Here is a 14158-nt window from a genome sequence, read left to right as displayed (position 1 = left end):
TTTTGTACATTCTTTTCTATATGCATTTATGCTTTTGTCTATTTATCAAGTTATTTTTGCCTTGTATACTTCTTTGATCTTTACTGGCACACTCTGAATTACCATCCGAAAAAATTCTGTAAACAATATTTCATTAATACCAATAATCATTTGGCAAACGTTGATTAATTTTGACAGTATAAATGAGAACACAGACTGATAAGAAAATAACTATTTATTAATTTATTGCTAAACAATAAGTTAAGAAATAATTAGCAATAATAAATAAATAGTTATTTTTTTTCCAGTTTGTGTTCTCATCTATACTGTTAAAATTAATCAACATGTACAATGAACAAATAAGTGTTTCTACACATTTGGCAAACTAAATATATCAAAGCACAAACTCACCACCATTATTTCTTAAGACTCCCAGAATACCTATGGAGACAAAGATGCATTGCTAGTATCCCTAATACAGGAAAACCTTGCTTAACACGATTAATTAATCCATCAATCAATGCGCGCAAAGTGAAATCGCGTTAAACAAATACAATTAATAATAGGAATAATTATAATTCATCCATCAGTTAGCATAAATTTGGAAATAAAATTACAGTATACAGCTATATTAGAGGATAAAAATCATTAAAGTTAATAAAAATCAATTGCTTAAATTTTTATTTAATGTCTAAACATTTGATTGAGGTACTTTTTTTACAAAAAAATTAAGTAAAGATGTTTGAATCATGCTAGACTTTTTCATCTTATCATGCAATTTGCGATAACTGGCACTTGCTTTGTTAAGATTTCAGCAGACTTCAAAGCTTCATTCCATATCAGGATCGGCATCAAACAAAATTTCCTTAGCATATTCAATGTGATTGAAAATTAGCTCAAGTTCTTTTGCAGCTAGCTTCATAGTCCTAACATTCTCCTTATCTTCTTCTTCATATGCGCGCTGTTCTTCTAGTTGAAGGAGATCATTCTTGCTTAACTGTTCTGAATGGGAATTGAGCAAGTTTCTCACATCTTCATTATCCAGTTCATTAAATCCAAGTTCTTTTTCAATTGTGCTGATTTCTTCAATAATGTTTAGATTTTGGATTTTGTGCACTAACTGAATAACTAACATAGACTTGAGTTTAAAGCCTATGCATTGTTTCCAAATAAAAGCATAAAAATAAAATTAAAAGACAATCTTTAGATACTTTGTATCCTAGTTGAGATGCTTCAGTTTTAGCTAGGAAAGTTTTTGTTGACATATGCTTCCAAAAGAGACCAGTTTCGTTGCGTTGAATATTTGCCAATCGTCATAATCACCCTCCTGAATTATCCTTTGCAATTCTTCAGGAAACTTGGCTGCAGAATCTTTATCAGCACTAACAGATTCCCCAGTTATTCTTATGTTTTGCAGTCTAGCTCAATTTTTAAAATGGTCAAACCATCCTAAACTTGCAGTAAAGCTTTCACATTCCTCTTGAAATTTGGTCTCTTTCAGTGATGTAAAAGTATTGAGAGCTTTTGCCTGAATATTCCCTGTACTAAAAGGTATTCTTTTTTGGTTATAATCCTCAATCCAGAGTGATAGAAGATGCTCCATCTCGATCATTAAATATCTTATTTCGGGTGATCTTCATGCTTAAAGAACCAGTAGCAACTTTCCTTGTTCTTTGTATTCTTTGCTCTTATTTAATATAGTCCAAACTGTAGACTCGCTGTATCCCAGATCTCACACAGACATTGCATTACTAGTGCCACTTTCATATCTCTTAGTGACTTCCAGCTTTCCAGCTTGTTGCAGATTGGCAACAAAAAGTTTCGTATAATGTAAAAAAATCACGTTAACTGATTAATCACTCGCTTAAAGTGGGAAATAGTATCATTTCACTCAATTGCACTAATTGATTATCGCGCATATCAAATTAGTATCAAGCGAAGTTTTCCTGTACTCATATAATCATTACTTTGGTTCTCAATCTTTACCCTGCCATGTAACATGCTACAGAATCTGTTATTATCCAAGTTACTCTCTGCACAAGGTAATTCCCTCTGCCTTGCACCTTAATAACAATGTAAAGCAGCATTATCTTCACTTCTTCACTTGCTCAGAGAACTGCAAAATCTCCAAATTTTGCATCTTTCCCTTTGTGTTCAGATGCATTCCGCATATCTCTATATTCTAAACCTCTCTTTCTCTCTATACATTCTTGCTGTTATATCATTCATTATCTTAACGTATCATACTGAGACGTCACACATACTGTTCTCTCCATCATCCTCTTCTATTTCTGTCTCTAATAATGCTGTTATATGCTTGACTAGGAGCAGTGCCATGGCATAAGCAGTTATGTGGAATGAATGTCATTAGTGAATGGGAAGAGGTCAAGGATTGTTTGAATGGGGTAGTATCAGAGTGCATACCTGGGGTCAGGAGGATAAACTGAGTAGGGATTAAGTGGATGACTAGCAGTATAAAGCAAGAGCTGCAAAAAACAGAAGGGAGGAATATAAACAATGTGATCAGCATACCCATGAGCAGTATAAAGCACAAGTAGGATGGGGTAACTAGTAATGCAAGGAAGGCTAAATCAGATTTCAAAAGAAAATGAGATAAGCAGGCCAAAGTAAATCCAAAAGAGTTGTTTCACTATGTAGCAAGTAAGAGCGAGTAACAATGATTATGGAAGATAACTTTACTCAGTGCTGATGCACTGAGGAAAGTGACAGAAGCAGAAGAAATAGCTCAGTTACTAAGTGATCACTTTGCAAGGGTATATCATCCTGGTGATGATTTTGTAGTTACTGAGGTGACAGCGACCGATGTGAGCATGAACTGGAGGTACTCAGTATATTGAAAAATATCAATGCGAATACAGCAGATGTCTGTTCATGTGCTACGAGAATGTGCAAGTGAACTGACAGTGCCTCCGACGAAGTTGTTTAATCTAAGTCTCAGCTCTGACAAGGTTCCAAGTGGCAAGACAGTAAGATAGTTCCATTACATAAAAGTGGCTCCAAGACAGAAGTAGCAAATTACAGGCCAATTAGTATCTCTGGAGTGGTGGATAAAGTATTTGAAAAGTTGATTAAAAGTAAAATTCAAGAATGGGTGGATAGGAATATGATACTTTTTAGGGAGCAGCATGACTTTATAAAAGGTAGGCCCTGCCTCAGTAATTTATTCATATTTTATAGTAAAGTGACAACAGAATTAGATAAAGAAAATGGAATACCACATGGAAAATTGTTATATAAGTTGGAGCAAATGGGGATTGATATAAGGCTGGTGGCATGGATAGGGGCTGATAGACAGACCTCAGACAGTGATGCATGGTGGAGTGGATTCAAAGCAAATGAGAGTGACTAGTGGAGTGCCCCAGGGCTCTGTACTAGGACCACTGCTCTTTAATCTGTATATTAATGATATAGCAGAAGATTTTAAGGGGGACATTCAGTTGTTTGCCAATGATGCAAAACTAGGGAGGGCAATAGTTGATAAAGGCGATGTAGATATCTTACAATATGATTTAAATAAATTGGTAGTGTGGGCAAAAAAAAATAGTGGTTGTCAATTCAATGTTGTAAAATGTAGGGTATGAAAAGGGATGAGAGGTATTCACTTTGGGATGAAAAGATTACACACTTTGTATCATACTGATGGTACTGGTTTACAGGAAATTGATGAAACTAAGGATCTGGGGATGATGGTGAATAGAGATTTGAATTCTATTATTCAGCGTCCAAGTATTCTATTTGAATACTTGGATGCTGAAGAACACATTGACAAATAAAAATAGGAAGGTTATTATCCCTCGTTTTAGTCAACATGTAGCTGAATCATAATCACCTACATATATAGGGAAAAAAAAATAAGGGGTCATACTTGGAGCCTATCTGAAAGTGTGTTTAGAAAGGGTATGTGGACTAGGTTCTTTTCTTGGAGAGTGTTGAATGAGCGGAATGGATTGCCAGATGTGGTTGTGAGCGCCCCAACAGTGAATAGGTTTAAGGAGATATATGATAAGTACTATGTTAATAGAGTGGGTCTCCTGCAATGAGTCTTTTGACTCCATGGAATGCCCATATAAATAATAATAATAATTATTATGTCATTTTTGCTTTCTCTCAGGTCATCCATACCAACACTTGTTTTGTGACTTCTCTATGTTGCTAAAGTTCTTCACTCTAACATTCTGTCTTATGCTTCAAATTCTACATTCACATTCCTCTCCTTTTCTAAACTCTTTCATCTTCCTTACACCTTTGTATATTCACTTACTCCAACCCTCTCTTCTGCCTCACAGTTCTGCTTGTTTGATTGCTCTTCAACTCTTTAATCTGCCTCATATTTATTCTCTTTTTTGTCTCTCTCTCTCTTTCTTCCCCCCCACTCCAGTTTGTTTTCTTTCTAATTCCAGTTGCATCAGCTGGCCTCCTTGCTAACTTCCTAATCTTTCTTTCATTTTCCAGGAATCGCTCCTGAGGTGTCCCATTTCTTGTTGCATGTCAACTCTTCCATTTTGCTCCTCAAGCACTGCTCACATCCTACACCCTGAGACCCATTCATCGTAACTCTTATCTCTGCTGTATTCTTACTCTCTAATAATTTGATGGTCTTATTATCTAATACATTTGACATTGATTGGTAATTCAATACTACCTATTGTCAAATCCATATGCGCTTCTGAATTTTCCTCGCTGTCGTTCATTGTTCTTAAACTCATTTATCAATACTCATGACCAGACTACTTTTTCATTCTAACTCATTCTCTTTTTGTTTTGTCCTGGAAGGCTAATAATGTTACACAGCGCTTTCCCTCCCTACATTTGAGGAAAAATTTTCAACGGGAAAGCATATATGCACAAATTGAGTTGTCTTCTTCATCTTCAGTTTCCTGATTTGTACCCTTAATGGATACATATCAGTACATGCTTCTATCAACAGTTTTATTCCATAGTCTACTACTTGTCAGCACTTCAATATTTTCATATCTGATATTTCAGTCTTCTAAGGTGCTTCTGACTACATCAATCTGCCTATATCTCAGTCTTCTTCTAGGTGTTTTTCTTGCCAACCTTACAAAAAAAAAAAAAAATGTTTTGCTAACCTTTCTTCTCCTAGCCTGATTAAGTAATACACTGCCTTAGATTAGCCCTGCTCACACATTCTTGAATGTTAGCAATATCAAGTTCCTTCCTAATATCTTCATCTTTAATATGATTCTGCCACTGATGCCATCTTTTCATTCCCCTAATCAGAAATGTCATATCTGTTGTCTCTAATCTTTGATCAAGTGCTTTATTTCTAATCCAAATCTCAAATCCATAACTTAAAACTGGTTTGAAACATTTACTTGTGTACTACTAGTTTGTGTTTTGGTGGTAATATCTCTCTCTTATTACATATAAATTTATTCATCTGGCTTCCCACCATACCAGTTTTGCTTATTCTGTTGTCTATTTTCATATTTAGTTTGTCATCTTCGCTAAAAATTGTGCCTAAATAGTTGAAATATTTTACTTGTTCTATAGATTCTCCATTGAGAATGCAGCTGAAGTTTTCTGTATTCTTACCTATTTGCATAGTTCTGGTCCTTATATTGTTGATTTTTCATGCCAAATTTGTTACAGCTGTTATTCAATTTAGTTAGAATAGTATGAAATTTCTGATTCTAATGTCAGCTTTAAGGCCACTTTATTTCATAATGCAATCCATATAGATGATGAATAAGAGTGGAGATAATGTGCATCCTTGTTTTATACCTGATTTTACATCAAACCATCTTCCTGCATTTCCTTCAGTTCTAACTGCTGACATAACTTAAATATAGACTATGTACTGCTGTATATAATGTTTTATTTATTCCATATAATTGTAGCATTTTGAAACACTTTTTCTCTTGGCACTTTTTCTCCATACGCCTCACTAGGTGAATTTATCGATGTTTTCTTCGGCATTTGCTGCTGAGAAAAGTTTGGTTCTTGTTTTTGAACTGTTTCATTTTTACCAGAATATGTTTGTATGGTTTACCTGTAAAATCCGCTCAATTTTAACGCTTTTTAAAACTTTCTTAAGTATTGGTCTTTCTAGTTTTTATTCATTTTTATCTGATCAAAAGAGAGAATGTGTGCTGTCATCTCAGAGGATTTTGGGTCATTTTGAGAAATCAGGTGCAAATTTTTTTGGCTCATATTGTGACTGTTGATGAAACATGGCTTCACCACTGTGACCCAGAGACCAAGCAACAGTCAATGCCAAAGAAATTCCAAACCCAAAAGTCAGCAGGGAAGGTTTTTGCCATTATCTTTTGGGATATGGATGATGTAATCCTTACTAAGTACTTCAAAAAAGGTGAAACTGTTATAGCAGCAGTTTATTCAACAGCTTTGAAGGAATTAAAGGAGGTACTGAAGGAAAAACATCATGAGAAACTGAGCAGAGGCATATTGCTTCTGCAGAATAATGTACCTGCTCACACTGCTCATGAAACCCAACAGACAATACACATATTGGGCTTTCAATGTCTGCCTCACCCACTCTATTCACCACACCTGACCCCATCTGACCATTTCCTGTTCACAAATTTAAAGAAACACTTGAAAGGAACAAAATTTACCACAGATGATGAAGTCATATCTGCAGCTGAGCACTGGTTTATGTAACAATGGAAAAACTTTTTTCTCAGAGGAAAGCAAATGATGCAGCACCATTGAAACATGTGTATGACACTTTGTGGGGAATATGTAGAATAATGTGTAAGTTACATGGCTCGACCTCAATTCCTTCATGGTGATTATCACAACTTTTCAGTACACCCTCGTACATGTCTATAAGTATGTGTGCATTGCATTATGGGATACTAAGGCAATTGATGTGAAGTGATTACCCTCAGTATACAAGTAGTCCAGTTACTTCATGTGCAAACTTTGTTTAGTTACACTTGGATAAAGGATGAAATCAAGAATATAATTTCTTCGTATCTTTAATTTATAGTTCAACCAAGGGGAGAAAACTTTCCACAAATAAATCCCTTCCAAATAAACCTTATGTGGACATAATTCTTCTGCTGTCATCAGTAGCACTTCCACTCCCTTCTTGTCCTTTCTATCCTCATGAGAAATATTGTACCTTTCCACTTCTATTCCCATCAGGAAATCATCTTCATTTTTCACTTATTCCAATAATTTTTGGGTGAATAAACTCAGTCAATTAAACAGTTTCATATCTGTTATTTCTAATGCTCCTGACATATGTAAATAAACACAGCTGTTGACTTTTAGGTGTATAACCGGTCCTACTCAAGCTACTTGGTTGTGATTTCCCCACCACACCTGGTCCCTGCCCAATAACCTTTATCACCACTTGCCCCTTAGATGTCCTCAGTCTCACATACCGATCCATTTCATTTCTTTGCTGATCATTTTCACGTACATGTTCACAACTACTTCCACCATTCACTCTCCCTATGCCATGTCGATTTGTCCATCCACCCCAACTCCCTTTTCATGTTTCCCTGTTCCTCTTGTATTCCCTTCCTTTCTTCATCTATCATACCACTACTATTTCCATTACTAACCACTTCAGTATCATCTCTTTCACTGCTCCTCTGATCTATTGCATCGCTCACTACACTTCCTTCCAGCAACAATTTCTTCGGTTCACTCACTCCAAAGCCTTTCAAATACAGTTCATTGCTTTTGTCCAAGTCTGTTCTTCCCTCAGGTACATGCCACACATCCACAAACTTCATTTCCTTCTCCTCACACTGCTCTGCCAGCATACCATTCATACTTCAGGCTCCTGTTCAACTCATCATTGTCATACCTTGGCAACACACTGACAGCCTTTCCCACTATAATGTTATCTTTCACTGTCCTTTGTGATTTCTGCCCTTACATTCTCCTTATGTCTGTTTAAATCATTTGTTCCCACAACCACTACTAATTCTCTTGCTGATTTTCTCCTCATAGCCAAAGCATGAATTGTCTTGCTCATCTCCCTCCTGGAAGCAGACCTCATTAGACACATTAATCAAACCTCTAATAATGGAATCTCCATACATTGCTATTCTCAGCATTCATCACCTCTTTGTTCTTTCTTTCTATCCTTTTGCACTCTTTCGTTTGTTTTCACTAAATGTGTCACTTTGTATGTTTCTCATTTTGAGCCATGCTTTTTTCACATCTTGCATTCTGACATTTTCACTTTCTGTCGCTACCGTAGTCTCTCTCTCTCTCTCTCTCTCATTATCACTTATTACTTTAGTTTCTCCATCCACATGTTCTTTCGCTCCCTCAGTCTCACTAGCTATTTAAAAGTCTTTTTCACCCATATTTATGCTAACTTTCATGCCTCCCATCCGTTTCGCATTTATTGATAACTTGTAGTCTAACAGAATATTGCACTTTCTACACATTCATACCATCTCTGGCTTCCTGTTTAGTCTCTCCACAACATGTTTTTCACATTTCATCATGCATACAGGTTGCACTCATGACATCAAACCATTTTCAAAAAGTGTACACTGTTAATAGCATTTGACCTTCACACTGCACAGCATGCTGGTCTTGTTTATACCACCATTTTATACTGTTCAAGGCAAGATTCAAAAATTTATTAAAGAAACCCAAAAAGTCAGCAACAAATCAAGAAAGGCAAACAATCATGCTGTTACACATAGCTATCACAAATAAACACTATTATATTAAATGCAAGCCATATTGCCAATTATTATGCAAAATAGCACATATATTTTCCACAGCTCTTGACCAATGACAAAGTATGTTGAGACTTTCTGATAGCTTTGGCAAGAGGTATTTTTTAAAAAAAAGCATTTTTAGAGCACAAACAGTTGGTTACACTGCATAAGTGGTTACAATCAGTTATTAGTGGTGAAATCTAAGTTTTAATAACAAACATAAGAAATAACAAAGTTCCTATTTTGATTGACCTCTAACGTTGGATTAAAAAAAAAAAAGTTGTTTACAGGTGTTGGGAGTGGAGTTTGTCTTAAAATGACTGTCTCCCAGATATTTGGTAAATTAATACAGCCATACTTATTGAGACTGGGAGAGGGCTTTATTTCTGTAGCTTGCTCCAAAATTAGTTTCTCTGACTTCTATATTTTATTTTGGTTTTCTTCCATGTAAATCTGTGTGCTAGGATAAATAATGCATGCTCTGCTTGCCATAATGATGCAGCAGTTGTATTTCTTAGAGGACATAGTAAGCCAATCTCAAAGGATCAAGGTACTTTATACCCTCCTGGATGTGGTGAAGTTTGTCTGGGTAATAAGTGAACAGAGCCTAGTTTCATATATGGTTTGAAAGTGGCATGGAACTTATACTTATTATGCACTCTGCATATCTCTTCCAAACTGTCTTGGACATAGGGATAGTTTTGTACTGCATAATTTAGTCAGTAATATTGACAATTTCCTCTAATTGGAAAGATCTAGAATCAAATCTTGTCAGGATGCGAGGAACCTTTATAAGAGCTTTTTATACAAGGGTGTCAGGTTATTTTCTTCCTGAGACTCGAGTTTTTCATCCTTCAAGACAGACAAACTGGCCAGATAATATACCATTCATACATATTACCAAATGCAGATAGAATTAACTGCTCTGTCAAAGCAATTAATAATTAGGTTATAGTAAACAATGTTACTTAAACCATGACATTCTCTTGAGCCTAACATTTTAAGAGGAAGATTAAAATAGTTTTGCTCCAGTCTTGCATGTTAGTTCAGAGCAGGAAGGGGGTGGGGGTGTCATTTACTATTTTTTTACTATTTTACTATTTATAGGGTTTGTATCTTTAGCTCTCACTACATCAAACATCACTGTAACAAATTACCCAAAAAAAAGTCCAAACCAAACCAAAGTTCTATAGGTATGCACTGCTATAATAAAAATTCACTATTTTTTTATTATTATTATTATTATTATTTCGGGCGACTCCAGGAATCCTTAGACTCATCGAGGGAGGCCCTAAACATCATGTCCACACAACTATGTGATTACATTCTCACAGTATCTATCATACCTTGTCTTGAACTCGTTCACCGTCATAGCACCCACAACAGACTCTGGCAGCTTATTCCACTCATTTACCACTCTAAAAGTAAAGAACCCAGCTCTAACACCCCTGCTAACCACACTCTTGCCCAGCTTCCATAGGTGTCCCCTAGTTCTCCCACCACCAGTCCTGATCTCAAAAATATCCTCTGAATTAATCCTATAGAATCCCTTTAGCAATTTGAATGTCTCAATCATATCTCCCCTCTTCCGCCTAACAACTAGTTTCTGCAACCCACAAATCTTCAACCTGTTCTCATATGGTTCATTCCATAGACCTGTTATCATCTTAGTCACTCGCCTCTGGATCCTCTCCACCTCCTCCCCATCAAGAAGGAACCGAGGTGACCAAATCTGGGAACAGTAGTCGAGATGAGGTCTTATCAAGGCTCAGTACAGAGGTACAATAACTTGCTTGTCTCTGCTCGTCAAGGTATTTTTCAACAACCAAGTGAGTTGATGAGCTGATTTTGCTACTTTTGCAGTGTGCCCCCTAAACTGCATCTCCCTATCCACCAACACTCCAAAGTCCCTGGCCTCATCAATCTCTTGGAGTACAGTTCCACCAATGTGGTATACTGCTGCTAATCTTTTCACCCCAAAATGCATAACCTTACATTTTGTCACATTAAATTGACATCCATTCTCCTTAGCCCAGAACTCCAATCTATCTAAGTCATCCTGCAAGACTTTGACATCTTCTGCATTCACTATTGCCCTACCCAACTTTGCATCATCAGCGAACAAATGAATTGTTCCACTTAGATCCTTTCCTATATCGTTAATGAACAGATTAAACAGCAGTTGTTCAAGAACAGAACCCTGCGGCACACCACTAGTCACCGGCCGTCTTTTGGACTCTACTCCTGAATAAACTACTCTTTGATATCTCTCCATCAACCAACCACCTATCCATCTCACCAACCCTATATCCATTCCCATATGTTGTAGTTTACGGATTAGTATTCCATGTGGTATCCTGTCAAATGCCTTTGCCAGGTCCAGCAGTATCACTGTAAACTCATTTCCCTTATCCAGTTCAGCCGTCACCTTGTTATTAAACTTGAGCAAGTTACTGAAGCATGATCTACCCTTCACAAAGCCATGCTGTCCCCTGTACAGTATCTCGTTTTCATCAATCCATTCCTGTATTTTTCCCTTGACTACTTTCTCTAAGACCTTGACAACGACTCCTGATATGCTGATCGGTCGGTAATTTGCAACCGTAGTCTTGGATCCTCCTTTATGCAGTGAAACTATTTTCCCCTCTTTCCACACCTTCGGGACTAAGCCAGCCCTGAGACTCAGATTAAGCAACATGTTCAAGGGCACTGATAATTCTTTAGCCGCTTCACGCAAGACCCGTGCCGGTATACCATCCAATCCCACAGATGTGTTCACATTAAGGTTCTGTAATAGACTAGTCACCTCCACTTCATTCATCACTATTCCGATATAAAGTAATGGTTCCTTCATTTTTTCAATGTCACCACCTGGTGATATGCTTTTGCAAAGTGCGCGCTCAGTAACTCCACTATATCGACTGATTCAGTGACCTCCTTACCATCGTCATTCCTTAAAATCATTTTGCCGTGTACAGTTTTTTTCTTGCTTGCAGCATATTGAAAGAACTGCTTTGGATTCTCTTTTGCTTGCAAAGCTAGTTTCCTTTCATAATCCACTTTTGCTTTTTTTACCACACTCGTTACCTTTCTGGCCTGCACTTTATACCGTTTGTGTGCCTGCAGGTCACCCCTTTCTTTAAATTCCCTCCACAGTTGTTTCTTTTTTTGCAGCTGAAGCTTAATGGTGTTATTCATCCATTTAACCCCTACTTGTTTTACTATTCGGACCCTAGGTATACAATCAGCCATTACCTCCTGTAAATGCTCCTTGACCACTTCCCATGCTCTATCGACGTCCAGCCCTTGCAGTTGTACATGCCGTGGCACTGATCCAAGCAATCTCCTAAACTTGCCAGCATGGTAATTCCACATATACCCTGTCTTAATTGAAAATTCCACACCTTTAGCCACCTCCCAGGTCAAGACCTTATAATCACTCTCACCAATAGGTGGCAACATGGTCATATTCATTACAGTCAAATTCTCAGATGCTATTACCAGGTCAAGCACTCTCTCACACCCCTAGTATTTTCAATTACATGCTGTCTCAGATAGTTATCCCTTAATAATTGAATAAAATCCATTTCCTTCCTCACATGTGTCCTCTCCTCCTTCCAATCAATGTTACCATAGTTGAAATCCCCCATAATAATTACCCTCCTTCCACTCATTTCATCAATTTCCCTATGCATACTATCTCCACCATCTATTCCATCACCTGGTCTATAGCAGCACCCAACTGTATATTTTATTCTGCCAGTCTCAATCTCACACTAAATAGCCTCAAATGAGCTCCTTTCACTATCCTGCGATACAACTTCAATTCTCCTTGGCTGCAGTTCATCAGCTATCATCAATAATACCCCTCCCCCCCATTTTATTCTCTCTGTCCCTCCTAAACACACTATAACCCACACATTCTATCCCACTAACTATATCTTCTTCCGTCAGCCATGTTTCACTAATGCCAATAACCTGTGGCCAGGAAGAGCCAATCAAGGCCAAAAATTCTTCCTTCTTGTTCCTAATACTCCTGGCATTAGTATACATGAAATGCAGTGATCCCTTAGTTCCACCCCTATATTGATACGTTATTCTAAATGACCCATTCCCATTTTTTGTCCTTAGTGCTGGCTCGGGTACATTATATACATTCTTACACTCATCTGTCTCACTGATGTCTGCATATCCATTCCCCCCCCCCCCTCCTTGGTAGTTCTAGTTTCCCTGGTTTTGCACATCCATTTTCACTTCATTCAGCAACACTCTTTCCAGTCTCCGCACACCAAGTCCATTCAAATGCAGGCCATCCATCTTGTATAAGTCCTTTCGCCCTTCAAACTCATTCCACACGTCCACGAATTCCACACCACACCGTCTGCATAACCTACGCATAATGTCATTTGTGATTATGGCCCTCCTCCTAAACTCCTCTCTGTCATACCGCGGCAACAGACTAACCATTCTAACTCTGTCACTCTTTTCTTTCGCTACCTTTAACAATACTTTCAAGTCCTCTCTCATAAAAAATTGATCACCTTTCAATTCATTCGTACCTGCCACAATTATTAATTCTTTCACCCTCTGTTTTTGCACTCTAATACTCTCACTTACATCCTTAAATTTCGCACCCTGTAACTACGATTTAGCTACACTACCATCTATCACCCCTCTTAATAACGAGTCACCATACAACACTCTTTCCTTCATTTCAGAAACTCTCTCATTCTTGCACTGTTTTTTTACGTTAGCCGAATCACTCTGGAAAGAGTTTTGCAGGTGCTCTAATTGCCGCTGCGCATTTTGTATCACTGCGTGCAACCTAGCAATCTCACTTCCTACAAATAATTCCTCATTATTTTTATCATTTAAACCATTTTCTCTCTCGGTATGGTTGCTTTCACTCTTTCTTAGATCACCGCTCTCAGAGGGAGGGGAGTGTGATCTATTGAATTCCCATTGAGTTTGTACATTTTCTGTATCATGTAAAATAACCTGCAAAATAAATTTGAATAATTCAAATTCAGTTATTTCAAAAAAAAAAAAAAAAAAGACATCATAATTAGCTTTGTTATGATAATATCACAAATCAAGGATGCATTAGTGACCTCAATTTCATGTTTCTTAAAAGAATCTGAGTTCCATTTCCTCTCAAATATGTATGAATTATTTGGCATATGGCTTGATATTGTACATTGCAATTCTCTATCAAGCTACTATTTTCTCTCACATTCTGGCAATTTTGGCTTTCTTCAACCATAACTATCTCACTACCTGACACATACTTCAACTCCTCACTTTGCTTACACTTTCTGCACATTCTCCCACCACTATCACTTTCAATCCAAATTCCAGCCTCATTCGGGAATGCATACATCCCACACACATCACATTGGACAAACTCTCTCACATTATAGTTTTTGTACAATGGCGTCGTATTTTTGGACGCCATTATCTTACGTCGCATTGGCGCC

The 14158-nt window shown here is 37.3% G+C and overlaps 1 protein-coding gene across 3 annotated transcripts in view; it reads left to right on the top strand.

Annotated features, from left to right (window-relative positions):
- The window catches only part of Opa1 (Opa1 mitochondrial dynamin like GTPase), a 712584-nt gene that overhangs the window by 544043 nt on the left and 154383 nt on the right, over positions 1 to 14158 (top strand). The gene's annotated exons all lie outside the window — the stretch shown is intronic.

This window comes from Typopeltis vanoorti, chromosome 18 (genome assembly GCF_054136105.1).
Source record: "Typopeltis vanoorti isolate ZY-2024b chromosome 18, IOZ_Tvanoo_1.0, whole genome shotgun sequence".
Lineage (NCBI taxonomy): Eukaryota > Metazoa > Arthropoda > Arachnida > Uropygi > Thelyphonidae > Typopeltis > Typopeltis vanoorti.
Note: the sequence above shows the minus strand (reverse complement) of the source record. Positions and strands in the feature narration are given on the sequence as shown.